The sequence below is a fragment of the Papio anubis genome, unplaced genomic scaffold, assembly GCF_008728515.1.
Source record: "Papio anubis isolate 15944 unplaced genomic scaffold, Panubis1.0 scaffold1109, whole genome shotgun sequence".
Lineage (NCBI taxonomy): Eukaryota > Metazoa > Chordata > Mammalia > Primates > Cercopithecidae > Papio > Papio anubis.
In genome coordinates, this window is record NW_022160218.1 from 9,314 (window position 1) to 23,161 (window position 13,848).

At 44.9% G+C, this 13,848-nt stretch overlaps 1 long non-coding RNA gene across 1 annotated transcript; it reads left to right on the top strand.

Annotated features, from left to right (window-relative positions):
• The first annotated feature begins 546 nt into the window (after positions 1-546).
• Positions 547-7,092, top strand: LOC116272466. Its single transcript, XR_004181143.1, has 3 exons — positions 547-789; positions 6,362-6,443; positions 6,979-7,092. It is a non-coding gene; the product is annotated as an uncharacterized LOC116272466 (long non-coding RNA).
• Positions 7,093-13,848: the final 6,756 nt, after the last annotated feature.

A 13,848-nucleotide genomic window follows, 5' to 3' on the forward strand; every position in this document is an offset into this window, starting at 1 on the left:
CTTAAGGTACAGATGGCAAAGACACACACGAAAAGATGTTTAACATCATTAGTCATTAGGGAAATGCCAAATTAAAGCCACAGAGATACTGCTACACACACAGAAGAATGGATAATGTTTAAAAACCTGACCATGCTACGAGCTATTGAACATGTAAAGCAACAGGAACTCCCAAACACTGCTGATGGGGATGTAAAACTGCACACCACTTTGGAAAACAGTTTGACAGTTTCTTAAAACATTAAACATGCATCTACTGGCCGGGCGCGGTGGCTCAAGCCTGTAATTCCAGCACTTTGGGAGGCCGAGACGGGCGGATCACAAGGTCAGGAGTTCGAGACCATCCCGGCTAACACAGTGAAACCTGTCTCTACTAAAAAATACAAAAAAACTAGGCGGGCGAGGTGGCGGGCGCCTATAATCCCAGCTACTCTGGAGGCTGAGGCAGGAGAATGGTGTAAACCTGGGAGGCGGAGCTTGCAGTGAGCTGAGATCCGGCCACCGCACTTCAGCCTGGGCGACAGAGTGAGACTTCGTCTCAAAAACAAAAAACAAACAAACAAAAAAATGCATCTACCTTATGATCCCTGCATTCCACTCCTAGGTATTTACCCAAGAGAAAAGGCAATATATGTGCATGCAAAAACTTATACATGAGTTTTCATAGCAGCTTCATTTGTAATAGCCCAAAACTGGAAACAACTCAAACGGCCATCAGCAGATGAATGGATATATTGTGGCACACCGTCCTGCAGAATACTCCGCAATAGAAAGGAACTACTGATACACGTGAGTGAGTCTCAAAATAATTATGCTAAGTGAAAAGCCATTTAGAAAAGAGTAGTTCTGGCCGGGCATGGTGCCTCGCACCTGTAATCCCAGCACTTTGGGAGGCTGAGGTGGGCAGATAACTTGAGATCAGGAGTTTAAGACTAACCTGGCCAACACGGTGAAACCCCGTCTCTACTAAAGATACAAAAACTAGCTGGGTAGGGTGGCATGGGCCTGTAGTCCCAGGTACCTAGGAGGCTGAAGCATGAGAAGAGCTGCAGTCTGGGAGGTGGAGGTTGCAGTGAGCTGAGACTGTACCCCAGTGTGGGTGACAGAGTGAGACTCCACCACACACACACACACACACACACAAAAGTATATTTTACATATCCCAAAATCTATAAAATGCAAACTATGGAAACAAAGTACATCAATGGTTGCTTTTGGATGGTGGTGGGCAGGGAGAGACAGGAGGGAGGGATTACCAAGAGGCATGAGGAAACATTGGGGGTGACAGGTACGTTTACTATCTTGATTGTGATAGTGGCTTCATGGACGTATACATGTGGCAGAATGTATCATATTGCGTGCTTAAATCCAGTAATGCTTGGAATGTCCACTTTATTGTGTTTCAATTATACCTCAGTGAAGGGTTGTTTTAAATAATAAAATATTATTTTTAAAAAACAGGCCGGACCCAGTGGCTCACGCCTGTAATCCCAGCAGTTTGGGAAGCTGAGATGGGCGGATCACAAAAAACTAGATAAATAAAGGCTACAAATAAACAGTCAGTTGAAGAGATAATATAAGGTGAAGACTGGAAGACTCCCAAGTACGTAAGTTTGTGTCCTGGTAGAGTTGGACACGTGAATGAGTTGGGTTTTTTTTTTGTTCCCCAGGCTGGAGTACAGTGGCACTATCTGAGCTCACTGCAGCCTTTGCCTCCTGTGCTCAAGTGATCGTCCCCCTCAGCCTCCCAAGTAGCTAGGACCACAAGCATGTGCCACCACGCCCAGCTAATTTTTTTTTTTTTTTTTGGTAGAGATGGGGTCTGTCTATATTGCCCAGTCCAGTGGTGAACTCCTGGGCTCAAGCCATTCACCCACCTCGCCCTCCCAAAGTGTTGGCATTATAGGCATGAGCCAGTGGGCCTGGCCATGGATGAGTTCTTGATCCCTTCTTGTCAGCCTCCACATGAAGCTCCCCAAATCCTGTGTTCTTTGGCCTTTAAAAAAATTTAAAAAATTAAAGACACGGTCTCACTATGTTGCCCAGGCTGGTCTTAAACTCCTGGTTTCAAGTGATCCACCCACCTTCTCCTCCCATAGTTCTGGGATTACAAGATTAGTGTTGCCAGCTGTCAGGTGGCTAGGTAGATTCAGTGTAAAGTCCTAGAAGATGTGTATTACTAAAAACAGCTAGCCACCTGACAGCTGGCATCCATCCATTCAGTGAAGATTGCTGGGCACTGTGGATACTGTGGAGGAGGCAGCAGCAGCAGCCGGCCTGCAGAGTGAGATGCAATGCCGGAGGGCTTGAGGAGGAGGTGGCACTGTGATTGGTGTCTGAAGAGTGCCTCCATGATAATGGAGTCAGTGTAAAGTCCCAAAGACCAGGAAGGAGCAACAGGAAAGGATGGTTCATATCCAGCTGACCCATTCAAAAAAACCATAAAACAAAAAACAACATGGGCATCAGCAGGGTAGGACAAGGGGGGCCTCCGGAGTGTTTTTGTTTTTTGTTTTTTTTGCAGTGGGGGAGGGGTGTGCTCAGATTTGCTTGCGGATTGCCAGGGCTGTAGTAGGGAAACAGCAGGGGGGCTGAGACCTGTGATTGGGAGTCTCCAGGTAAGAGGGGTGGACCCTGGGGACTGGGGGTCAGGTAAGGCTGTGAGTGGGGTGTAGAGGCAGGAGCAGTTGGACAGGACCAGTCAGGATGCAGGGCGCAGACTCATCAGTGAGAGCATTCCTGAGCCCAGCATCCAAGAAGCGAGGGAGGTTGGGAAGGTGCTGCTACGAGGCAGGGAGAGGTCCCGAAAAGTCCAGATGAGAGCGTGGCATGCGTGGAAAGTGCTGGGCAGTTTTGGCATCCGTGAAGTCACAGAGGGCTGTGTGTGAACAGGTGGTCTTGGGCATCACCAGGGAGGCCTTGAGACAGGAGCGGGTTGGCTCTCCTGGAGACCAGGCTGTAGGATAGCGTCGGGGCTGAGACATGGACAGTCTCCTTCCACCCCCAACCTCTCCTTGGAGTTTTGAGGCACTGCAGATAATTAGGAGGTGATGTGATAAATCCTACCTGTGGAGGATGCCTTGGGCAGGGAGGACAGGGCGCATAGGAGGGTCGCCCTTTGGGCCCCTGCTCTGAGCTGCTCATCAGGAAAGGAGAGAAGCTCCTACAGCCCGGTGTCAGAGCCTGGCGAGACCCTGTGAGGCCTCGAAAGTAGCAGGTGCCTCCTACAGTCTGTGCGTGGCCATCTCAGGGAATCCTCCCAGCAACTGTTCTAGTTATCCCTGCTCTTCAGGTAGGAGACTGAGGCCAGGAAGGGAAAGGCTGCAGTGATACCTACACTGTCAGTGGCTGGGGTTGTTTGAACCCAGAGACTCTAGGGCCCATGCCTCTGCCATCCTGCCTCTGAGTTTGATAGTTGGACTTGGTCCACCAAGTGCCAGGCCAGCCCTGTGGCTGAGTGCTCCCAGGCATTCACAAGCTGACAATTCTGAAGGACCCACGCACTTGACCGTGCTCCAGTCTGTGTCGTCACATGAAAGGTGGGTGCTGGAATAATAAATGCTGCAAATGGCACTGGGGGTGTTGGCCAGGCTCTGGGGGCACAGGAGCTCTGCCCATGCCCACAGTTGGCCTGTGCTGACCTCCCTCCAGAACAACTGAGTGACACCAGCTCTTTCATTGAGCTGAAGTCTTCCTTCCATCCCTTCAGTGTGGTCTTTGTGGCTCAGAGAAGCTGTGGCCAGGTACAGGATCTGGGGTGGCCCCTGCTTCTCTGCTGTGTGGCCTGAGACAGGAGGCAGGATCTGAGGCCAGGCCCACCTGCAGCAGGTGTTACAAAGAGGCAAATTTGCACTTAAGGTTTGGAAGAACTCGCCAACCAACTACAGTCCCGCTGTCTTTGAAGGTAGTGAGCTCCCCATTGGGGAAGGTATGTTAAGCCAACCTTTCTGGGATGCTGGAAGATCAGAGACCAAGCAGTTAACATTCTGTGATCCTAATATTGCCTCAAATGCTGTGCTGCTTGGATTTGAAGTCAGTTTCATTTAGCCAGTTTACCAAGTGTCTCCTTGGTGCAAGACACCAGGGGACACAAAATGTCCTGGATAATTATTGGGTTTCTGGCTCCCAGGGGTCCCTGAGATGTTGTTCCAGCAGTTCTGGAGTATGGGCCAGGCACGGCTTGCATCTGGACCCATCCATATTGCTCGCTCATTGTCAGCCTCATGACTGCAGTTGAAGATATCAGGCCCCCATGCGCCCACCACCCTGCTCTGCCCCGCCATGGCCCTCACCATGGCCCACTCAGGGCACGAGGCTTTCTGGGTGATTCCTGGAACTCAGTGTGGTCAGCTTTCTGGACCTGACAGTGGGGTGTGTCTGCAATGAGATGCCAGTTGCAGGAAGTGGTTTGCACAGCCTTCCTGGTGTCATGGGTCACTATCTTGCTGAGTGGCTTTGGGCAGGTCCCTTCCCCTCTCAAGCTGCAGGTTCCTATGCCTGGAGCTCCCTTCTTGCCACACCACTGCCTTGTTTTCCCAGATACCAGGATTTTTAACTTCGATTGTTGGAAGTGGTTTTTTTTTTCTGTTTTTGTTTTTTTCTGTTGTTGCTTTTACATACTGCGAGCTTAGATACAGGATTTCCTAAACATAAGCTCACTCTGTGTTTTCTTGTAGCAGTTTTACGCTTTTACGTCTTGTGTTTAGTGTTTAATGTATTTTGAGTTTATGTTTGTTACTGTATAACATCAAGGTCTTATTTCATTGTTTTGGATGTGGCTATCCAGTCATTTCAGACTGCTCAATTGAACAGACTGCTGACTCCTCATCGCATCTATTTTCCCTTCGGAACACAGTCCCACTCATGCTGTCGCCCACGCTGGAGTGCAGTGGTGAGATCTCAGCTCTCTGCAACACCTGCCTCCTTGCTTCGAGTGATTCTCCTGCCTCATCTTCCCAAGTGGCTGGGATTGCTGCTGTGCGCCACCACACCTGACTAGTATTTTTTGTATTTTTACTAGAGATGGGATTTCACCATTTTCGCCAAGCTAGTCTGAAACTCCTGACCTCAAGTGATCTGCCCGACTTGGTCTCCCAAAGTGCTGGGAGTACAGGTGTGAAGCACACCACCCAGCCTCATTGCATCTTGTAGGCGTTCCTTTGAAGAAAATGTGTTGACTGCATACAGGTGTGCGTTTAGGTTCTCTTATGTCCCTAGGTTCATGGATTCATTTTTATGCCACTACTGTAGTCTTTGGTGAGTGGAGGTTTTACATGTAATTTGAAATTGGGGAGTGTGAGGCCTCCAATTGAGCTTGTATTCCCTAGGATTGCTTTGCATATTCAGGATCTGTGGGTGTTTGGGTAGTTCCATGTGAAATTTTAGCCGTGTATCATTCACATTCCTTTAAACATTTGTTTCATACTTCATGTCCAGAATTAGGGGTGCATTGGGACATTGTGATACTTGTTTGTATACCTTGAGTATGGATAAAATCAGGGAGTTTCCCATGCTTCTGACCGGGTATAGGTTTGATATCTTTGATGTTTGAATATTCAGTATCCTCCTTGGTAGCTGTTTTGAAAACAGCACTACCATGTTGTTAAGTGTCATCGCCCTGCTTTGGAGTAGAATACCAGAATGTATTCCTCTCCTGTAACTCTCTGTGTACCTGTTGCCAATCCTTGATGTCATCTCCTCCACCTAGTCTGTGATGACCACTGCTATACTTTCACCTTCAGTGAGTTGCATTTTTCAGCTCCCACATGAGTGAGAACATGCAGGCTTGGTCTTTGTCTGCATTTCTGATTTGATTGAACAGAATATCTGCAGGTGTAGTCATGTTGCACTCCAGGTGCAGTCCTATCATGGAAATGATAGGATTCCATGAATGTTGATGGCCCAAAAGTATTCCATTGTGTCTGTGTACTAGAGATTCTTCATCCATTCATCTGTGGATGGACAGGGAAGCTGATTGCTTGTCTTGGCTTTTGTGCATAGGGCTGAATTCCACCTGAGGCGACAGATCATCTCTTCCATGTCCTGATCATGTGCTCTGCATATGTACCTAAGAATAGAATTACTGGAGAAAATGGTGGTTGTAGTTTTAGGATTTCAAGGTACATCCAGGTGGTTTCTTCAGTGTGCATACTAGTTCACCATTTCCCACCAACTGTGGAGACAGGTTCCTCCTCTGGAAATCCACACCTTGTTTTGTGTTTTAATGTGTTTCACCATTTTTCTTGTAGCATCCGTTGCATGGAGAGTGAGATGGAATCTTGAGTGTGTTTTTGATTTGTGTGTGTGTGTGATAAGTGGTACTTGTTACATTATTCTGAATTTGTTTTAATTCGTTGTGTAGTACTGGGCGGAGGACCTGAAGACATGAGGTTGATGCACAGGTCACAGAGAAGATACTCACCATCGCTGATTCACACAAAAGCGTAAGTGAAAATCCCACTCAAGATTTCATCTCACTCCAGTTAGAATGAATACTACCAACGTTTGATGGCAGTTTTGTTTCTATAGAGTGTGTGTGTGTGTGTGTGTGTGTGTGTATGTGTATACACACACACACAACCCAAGGGTGCAAGGGACATTTTGACATATGTATATGTAGTATCATGATCAAATCATCATATCTGGCATGTCTGTGACCTTCCATCATTATTATTTCTCTGTGGAGAGAATATTCAGAACCGTATTTTCCAGCTGATTTTCAAAAATTTTTCTAGATTCTGTTGACCCTAGTCACCCTGCTGTGCAATAGAACACCAGAATGGATTCCTCATATCAGAGCGTCACTCTGTACCCGTTACCAATCCCTGCCGAGGCTCCCTGCTCTCCCCAGCCTCTAGTGACCTCTGTTGGAAGTTGTGCTTCTAGGAGACAATGTTTTTTGGATTCCGTATACCTGATGTCATGCAGCGTGGGTCTCTCCCTGGCAGACTCGTTTCATTTCACCTAATTGTCTTCCAGATTTCTCCAAGTGGTTGCAGACGACATGATTTCCTGAAGTGTTACAGCTGAAGTGTGTTTCCTTGTGTACATGTACTGTGGTTCCTTTATCCCTTCATCTGTGGATAGACAGGTAGGTTGATTCCGCGATCTTGGCTATTGTGACTAGGACACGTGAAAAGGCAGATAACACAGGATTTCATCTTCTTAAACATGCACCCAGGGCTGGGATTGTCAGCTGGCTTAATGGTTGTATCACTTTTACCTTTTTTTTTAAAGATCTGACTGTTGCTCTTGTCACCCAGGCTGGAGTGCAGCGGGCGCAATTTCGGGTTCACAGTGCAACTCTGCCTCCTGTGTTCAAGTGATTCTGCCTCAGCCTCCCGGAGGAGCGGGGAATAGCAGGCACCCACCACCACGTCTAGCTTAATTTTGTATTTTTAGTGAGATGGTATTTCACCATGTTGGTGAGGTCTCAAACTCCTGACCTCAGGGTGATCCACCTTCTCGGCCTCCCAAAGTGCTGGAGATTACAGGTGTGAGCCATCGTCTTTGGCCTTATCTTTTTACTTTTTATGAGCTTCCAAAAGTTTTTTGTAGTGTATGGTAATTTATCCCAATAAAGAATGTAGAAGATTTTTTTTACAAGTCTACACTGACCATTGCCTTCAACAATGTTGATTTTATCTTTTTGTATCACCTATCTTAGGTGGAATTTGATGGCAGCCAAGCATGGTTTTGATTCAACATTTTTGTGAGGATAGCGATATTGGGAAATTGTCACCCAGAGTCAATTTCCGCCTCTTTCACCAGTAGGTCTGTTTAGATTCTTTTTACCTTACATTGGTTGGCCGTTGTAGTTGTTGTTTTTCAATGAATATAAACAGCTTATTGTTCGGGTTAGATACAACCCTTTCAGTGGTGGTGATATTTTATATTTCTCCAAGTGCGCAGGATGCCTTTTGTTTGTTTGTTTCATTGTTTTTCCGTAGAAGTTGCAGTGTCCTTGAGTCTCATATGGCTATAATTGCATATATGTTAGCAGTGATTTTGTGTTCAACACCCCAGTTCCATGAAACACATGAACATGTGCGGCATGAGCTGGCGCGACACACACCTAAAGCCTGTACGGTCTTTGGTTGTAACCGTGGATTTTTCTTTTTTAATGCATTCTACTTATGAGAATGCAGCGGGTACACATGCAAAGTTAGTTACATCTGTTGATTGCATCACGCTGGAGATAGGGGTCCCAACAACCCCACCCAGGCAGTGAGCAGAGGGCCCGGTGGGTGGGTCTTCAGCACACGCCCTCTCCCCTGTGTTTTGGCTGTCTGTGGTCATTCCCGGTGTCTGCTTGTTCTCTTTATGCTTCTGGAGTCCATTCACAGTTTAGCTCCTGCCATAAGTGAGAACATGTGGTGCATTTGGTTTTCTTTTTGGGGCCTTAGTTCACTTATGACAGTGATCTGCAGTTTCCACCTTCTGTTCTCAGGTGATCCTCTCACCTCAACCTCCGGGATTAGATGGGACTACAGGTGCCCCACCACCTCACATCCCTGCTTATTTTTGTATTATCAGAGACATGGGATTTCACCATTTTGCTTCAGACTGGTCTCAAATTCTAGACTGAAGCCGCATCCTCCTGCCTCAGCTTCCCAAAAGAATTGGTGTCTGAGCCACTGTGCCAGTGACATCTCATTCATACTGTTGATGGCTAGGTTGATTCCATGTCTTTACATTGTGAATAACACTGCCATGAACACATGAGTGCTCTGTGTCTTTGGATAGAAGGGCTGATTTTCCTTTGTAGATGCAGCACAGGAGTGGGCTTACTGGGTGAGATGGTAGTTCTATTTTCATTACTTTTGAGAAATCCTCTCGATCTGCTTTCTCACCAGTGTCTGTACTTGCTTCATCTCCCACCAAAATGCTCAGCATTTTCCTCGCTGCCTGGCCAGCGTGTGCCTCTTCGCCTGCTGGTCCTCACCGCTATGACCGCTGCGGATGGCATCCGCCATGCTTTGATTGGCAGCTGTCTTGGATAACGAGTGAGTTTGAGCTTGTTTTCCTCTATTTGTTGGTTGCTTGTACATCGAATTTTTGAGAAGTGTGTGTTCACGTCCCTTTGCCCCGTGATATTAATGGCATACTTTTTCTTGTTTATTCTCCTTTCTGGTTGACTTGTTTAGCGTGGCCTTGTAAATTTTGCATATTAGACGTTATCAGATGCACAGCTAGAACGTAGTTCTCCCATCTGGGTAATGCCGTCTGTTTACTCTGTTGTAGTCTCTTGTCAGTGCAGCAGCTCTTCACAGTTATTCAGTCTGACTTATTAATTTTTATTGTTTTAAGGTTACATTTCAGGACTTCACCATTCAAAATGTTTCTACAAAGCCTATGGTGGGAGAAGGATATTTCACAAAGTTTTCTAGTAGGATTTTAATAGTTTGAGGTTTTAGTGATGAGTAGTTTATTCATCTTGAGTTCTTTTGTTTCGTGAGAGTGTAGGGCCTATGTTATTCTGCTGCACATGGCTAGCTGCTTATTTCAACACTGTTACTGAATAGGGTGTCCTTTTTCCTGCTTAATGGTGGATTCTGTGTTGGATCAGATAGTTTTCAATGTGTGGTTTTACTTGATCCTCTTGTGTTCCACTGCTCTGTGGAAGTGGGTCCCTAGTTTTCCATGAAATTTGAAATCAGGAAATGTGATGTGTCCCATGTAGTCTGGATGTCTCAGGATTGGCGAGGATGAAACACGGGCACTTCATGGTCCCACATGAATGTTAGCAGGTGTGTATTTATTTCTTCCATCAAATGTGTTGCATTGTAAAGGAACAATACAATGAGAGGATAGAGGGGCGTTTGGTCCATGCATACATTGTGAATGATGAAATGAGGGTACTTAGTTTCTGTTACCTTTTCCCATTGTTTATTCCTTTATGCTGAGAACCTTTCAGTATTCTCCCTGTCAAGCTGCTTTGAAAGTGATGTGCCGATACTGTTAACCCTATCACCCTGCAGGAATAGAACAAATGTGAATTTTCTTTCTTTCATTTATGTAACTTTGTACCCTTTACAATCCCTGCCCATTACCCATTCTTTTCCCCCAATCCCTGGAAACCAATATTGTGTCTACAGTCTTTTGATACAAGCCAGCTTCCTGCATGTGTGAGATGACTCAAGGTTTGTTTCTTCTCCCCCTCACTATTTATCTTACCATCATCTCTCCAGGTGCATGTGTGGTTCCCCATGATATGATTTCATTGTGGTTTTCTGTCTGAAGAGCATCCCAGGTGTACATGTGGAGTAGCTTCTTTCTTCCTTCATCTGTGATGTTAGTAGGTTGATGCTTACACTGGCTCTTGGGAACAGTGCTGGAATCCAGCATGGGTAGATCTATCTTTGGTGTCCTGATTTCAATGACTCTTGAGTGTATTCCTAGTAGTAGAATTGCTGGTTGAAATGGTAGTTGGAGTCTTTAAGGTTTAGAGGAACCTCCCAAGTGGTTTCTGTAGTGTGTGTGCTAGCTTACCTTTCTCACGAACTGTGGAGTATGCAGTTTCTCTGGAAAGCCCGACCACATTTCCCTTTCCTTTCCAATGTTTTTTATTTTTTAAAATTATTCTCATTCCCAATTAGAATGAGATGGTGCCCAAGGTGGTTTTACTTACATTTTGGTTGTGAAGTTAGTGATGTTTGCCAGGTTAGCGGTGAACTTGTTTCAATTTGTTGTGTAAGACTGGGCAAAGGACCTGGAAGACCTGAGAGATGGATGCAGGTTAAAGATTCTCTGAATCAACATTACCATCCTACTTATAGTTTAATCAAAACCACACTGAGATAGCATCTGTCTCTGGTGTAGACGAATGTTACCAACCGGGACAGGCTCTATCGTCGTGGTCAGTTTGTGTGTATAACCAGCTTATGCAATGCACAGCGCTTGATCTGTGTAAACGTAGCATCATAATGAAGGCAGTCACAGTGTCTGGAATCTCTGTATCTGGTGACGCATGATTTCTGTGGAGAATATTCACAACTGACCTTTTGTAGCTGTTTTGAAAATTGTGGTTTTCTGTTCTGCCTTTGGCATACGCCTACTTTTGCCTCTGTCCAGGTTTCGTAAGGGCATGGATTTGTTTTTATGGCTGTGTAGTGTTCCGTGAGTGTGTATGTGTACCATTTCCCTTTCTCTGATCCACTGCTGATGGGCACCCAGGTTGATTCCATGTTCTACCATTGGCGAAAAGTAGTACTCCGCCAAGGAACATACACGAAAGTATGCCACATGGAAAGGTTTTCCTTGCAGATCCTTAGAGTGGGGGTTGCAGCATTCGGTGGTTATTCTTTAAGTTCTTCAGAAATGTCCACACTGCTCTCCCAGGGTGTCTGAACTAGTTTCCATTTCCCCCTACAGATGAGCATTTCTTTGCTCATCTGCCCCACCAGCCTTCTTGTTGTTGTGGACTGGCGCGGTCATAATTGCCATATTCTGACTAGTGTGACGTAGTATTCCAGTATGTTTTTCATGTGCATTTATCTGGTGATCAGTGAGATTGAGCATCTTTTCATTCTCATTGGTTACTGGTACACCTCCTTTTAAGTGTGTGTTCATGTCCCTTGCCCATTTATAATTTGGGTTTTTTCTGATTTTTATTTGTTGAAGGTCTTTACATAAATCCTGGATATTGATGTTTTTACATGTAGTTGTGGGAATATTTTCCTCTCATTCTATAGGCTGTGTGTTGACTCTTTTGGTTGTTTCTGTTCTGTGCAGCTGCTTTTTGTGTATTAGGTCCTGTTTATCAGTACTGTTTTGGGAGTTGATACTTAAATGCTTTCAAAGCTTTTATGTTGAGAAGGGTATTTGCTAGATTCTCAATGCAGGATTTTCTTCTTGTATAGTTTCAGGCCTTGAATTTTTATGTATTTATCTATTTAGAGACTGAGTCTCGCTCTGTTGTACAGGCTGGAATGCAATGGAGCGATCTCAGCTCACTGTACCCTCCACCTTCCGGGTTGAAGTGATTCTCCCGCCTCAGTCTCCCGAGTAGCTGGGAGTACAGGCATGTGCCACCATTTACAGCTAAGTTTTGTTTTTTCAGTAGAGACAGGGTTTCACCATGTCAGCCAGTGTGGTCTCGAACTCTCTGAACTCTAGTCATCTGCCCGCCTTGGCCTCCCAGAGTGCTTGGATTCCAGGCATGAGCCACCGCTCCCGGCCTGGGGTTTGGCATTTCAGTCTTTGATTCATTTTGAGTTACTTTCTGTACATGGTGACACACAGGGGCCTAGTGTTATTTCTTCTGCATCTAGCTAGCCACTTATCCCAGCACCACTTACTGATAGGCAGTCCTTTCTCCATTGCTTATTTTGTTGATTTTTTTCAATATCTGATGGTTTCAGGTGTGCTGGTTTATATCTGGGTCTTGTAATCTGTTCCACTGTTCTGTGGAACCGGGTCCCCAGCTTTTCCGTGAAAATGGCAAGGCATTACATTGTCTATGGTTGTTTTCTTAGAGTGTTTGCTTTGTTTTACTGTTTTTTAAATACCTTTAGCAACCTACTTGCATGGATTTGTTTTCTAAAATACGTGCTCACCGTATGTTTTCTTGTAGGGGTTTTGTGGTTTCAGAATTCAGTTTTAGGTCTTGAATGTATTTTGCATTGATTTTTGTTTTGCATGACATAAGGGTCCTATTTCAGTGTTTTGTATGTGAATATTCAGTTTGCTGAAGATCATCTACTGAACAGGCGGTCTTTTGCCCATTGTGCCTTTTTGGTGTTCTTTTGAAAAATGTGTACATTTCACTATATATACATTTGGGGTTGAGTATTTGGTTTACTCATTCTGACCAATTTCCTTAGTTTATGCCAGTAAAGATTGTTTGATAATTATAAGTTTGTGTTTTTCATTCATTGTTTAGCTCCTAAGTCTTGTATTTTTAACATAATTTCTACGTTTATAGACTAATATAGTTTATTATAGGACGGTAAAAGGTACAAAGGCAGATTAGTTGTTGCCTTTTGGTATATTGCCTTGGATACCTCAGACCTTCCAACCCAGAGAGCTTATCATGCAGGGAGTGTGGACCCACCAGGCAGGTCTATAGCCCATACTCCATCCCTTCTTCCTTTGTTGTCTTATAGTCAGCAGTGTCTGTTGTTTTCACTTTTACGGTAGGGTGTATTCAGTGTTAGCTCCACCTTAGAAGTGAGAACATGTGGCATTTGGTGTTCTGTTTTTTCCTTATTTCTCTTTAGATAATGGCCTCCAGCTCCTTTCATGTTGCTGCCAAGGACATGATTTGCGTCTTTTTTTTTTTAAAGCTGCCTAGTTTTTTGTGGTATATATGTACCCCATTTTCCTTTTCTGATCCACTGTTGATGGATACCTATGTTGATTTCACGTGTTTGCCATTGTAAAGAGTGCCGCCAAGACCGTTTGTGTGCATGTGTGTTTTGGACAGAAGGATTTATTTTCCTTTGTGTATACCCCAGTGGTGGGCTTGCTGTGTCAGATGGTAGTTCTGGTTTAAGTTCTTTGAGCAATCTCTGAAGTGTTTTCTATGGTGTCTGAACTACTTTGCATTTGCACCAAAAGTGGACCAGTGTCCCCTTTCTCTGCTGCCTCGTCCGTGTCCTTTTTTTTTTTTTTTTAACTGTGTAATTGCCATTCTCACCAGTGTGAGATGACAGCTCATTGTGCTTTTGATGTATATTTCTCTGATAATTAGGTTTAGCATGTTTTCACATTCGTTGCTTGCTTTTCCATTATCTTTTGAGAAGTGTGTGTTTATATCCAGTGCCTATTTATGAGTTATTTGGGGGGTTTTGCTAATTGATTTCTGTAAGGTCTTTCAGGTAGATTCTGGATATTAGGCCTTGGTCA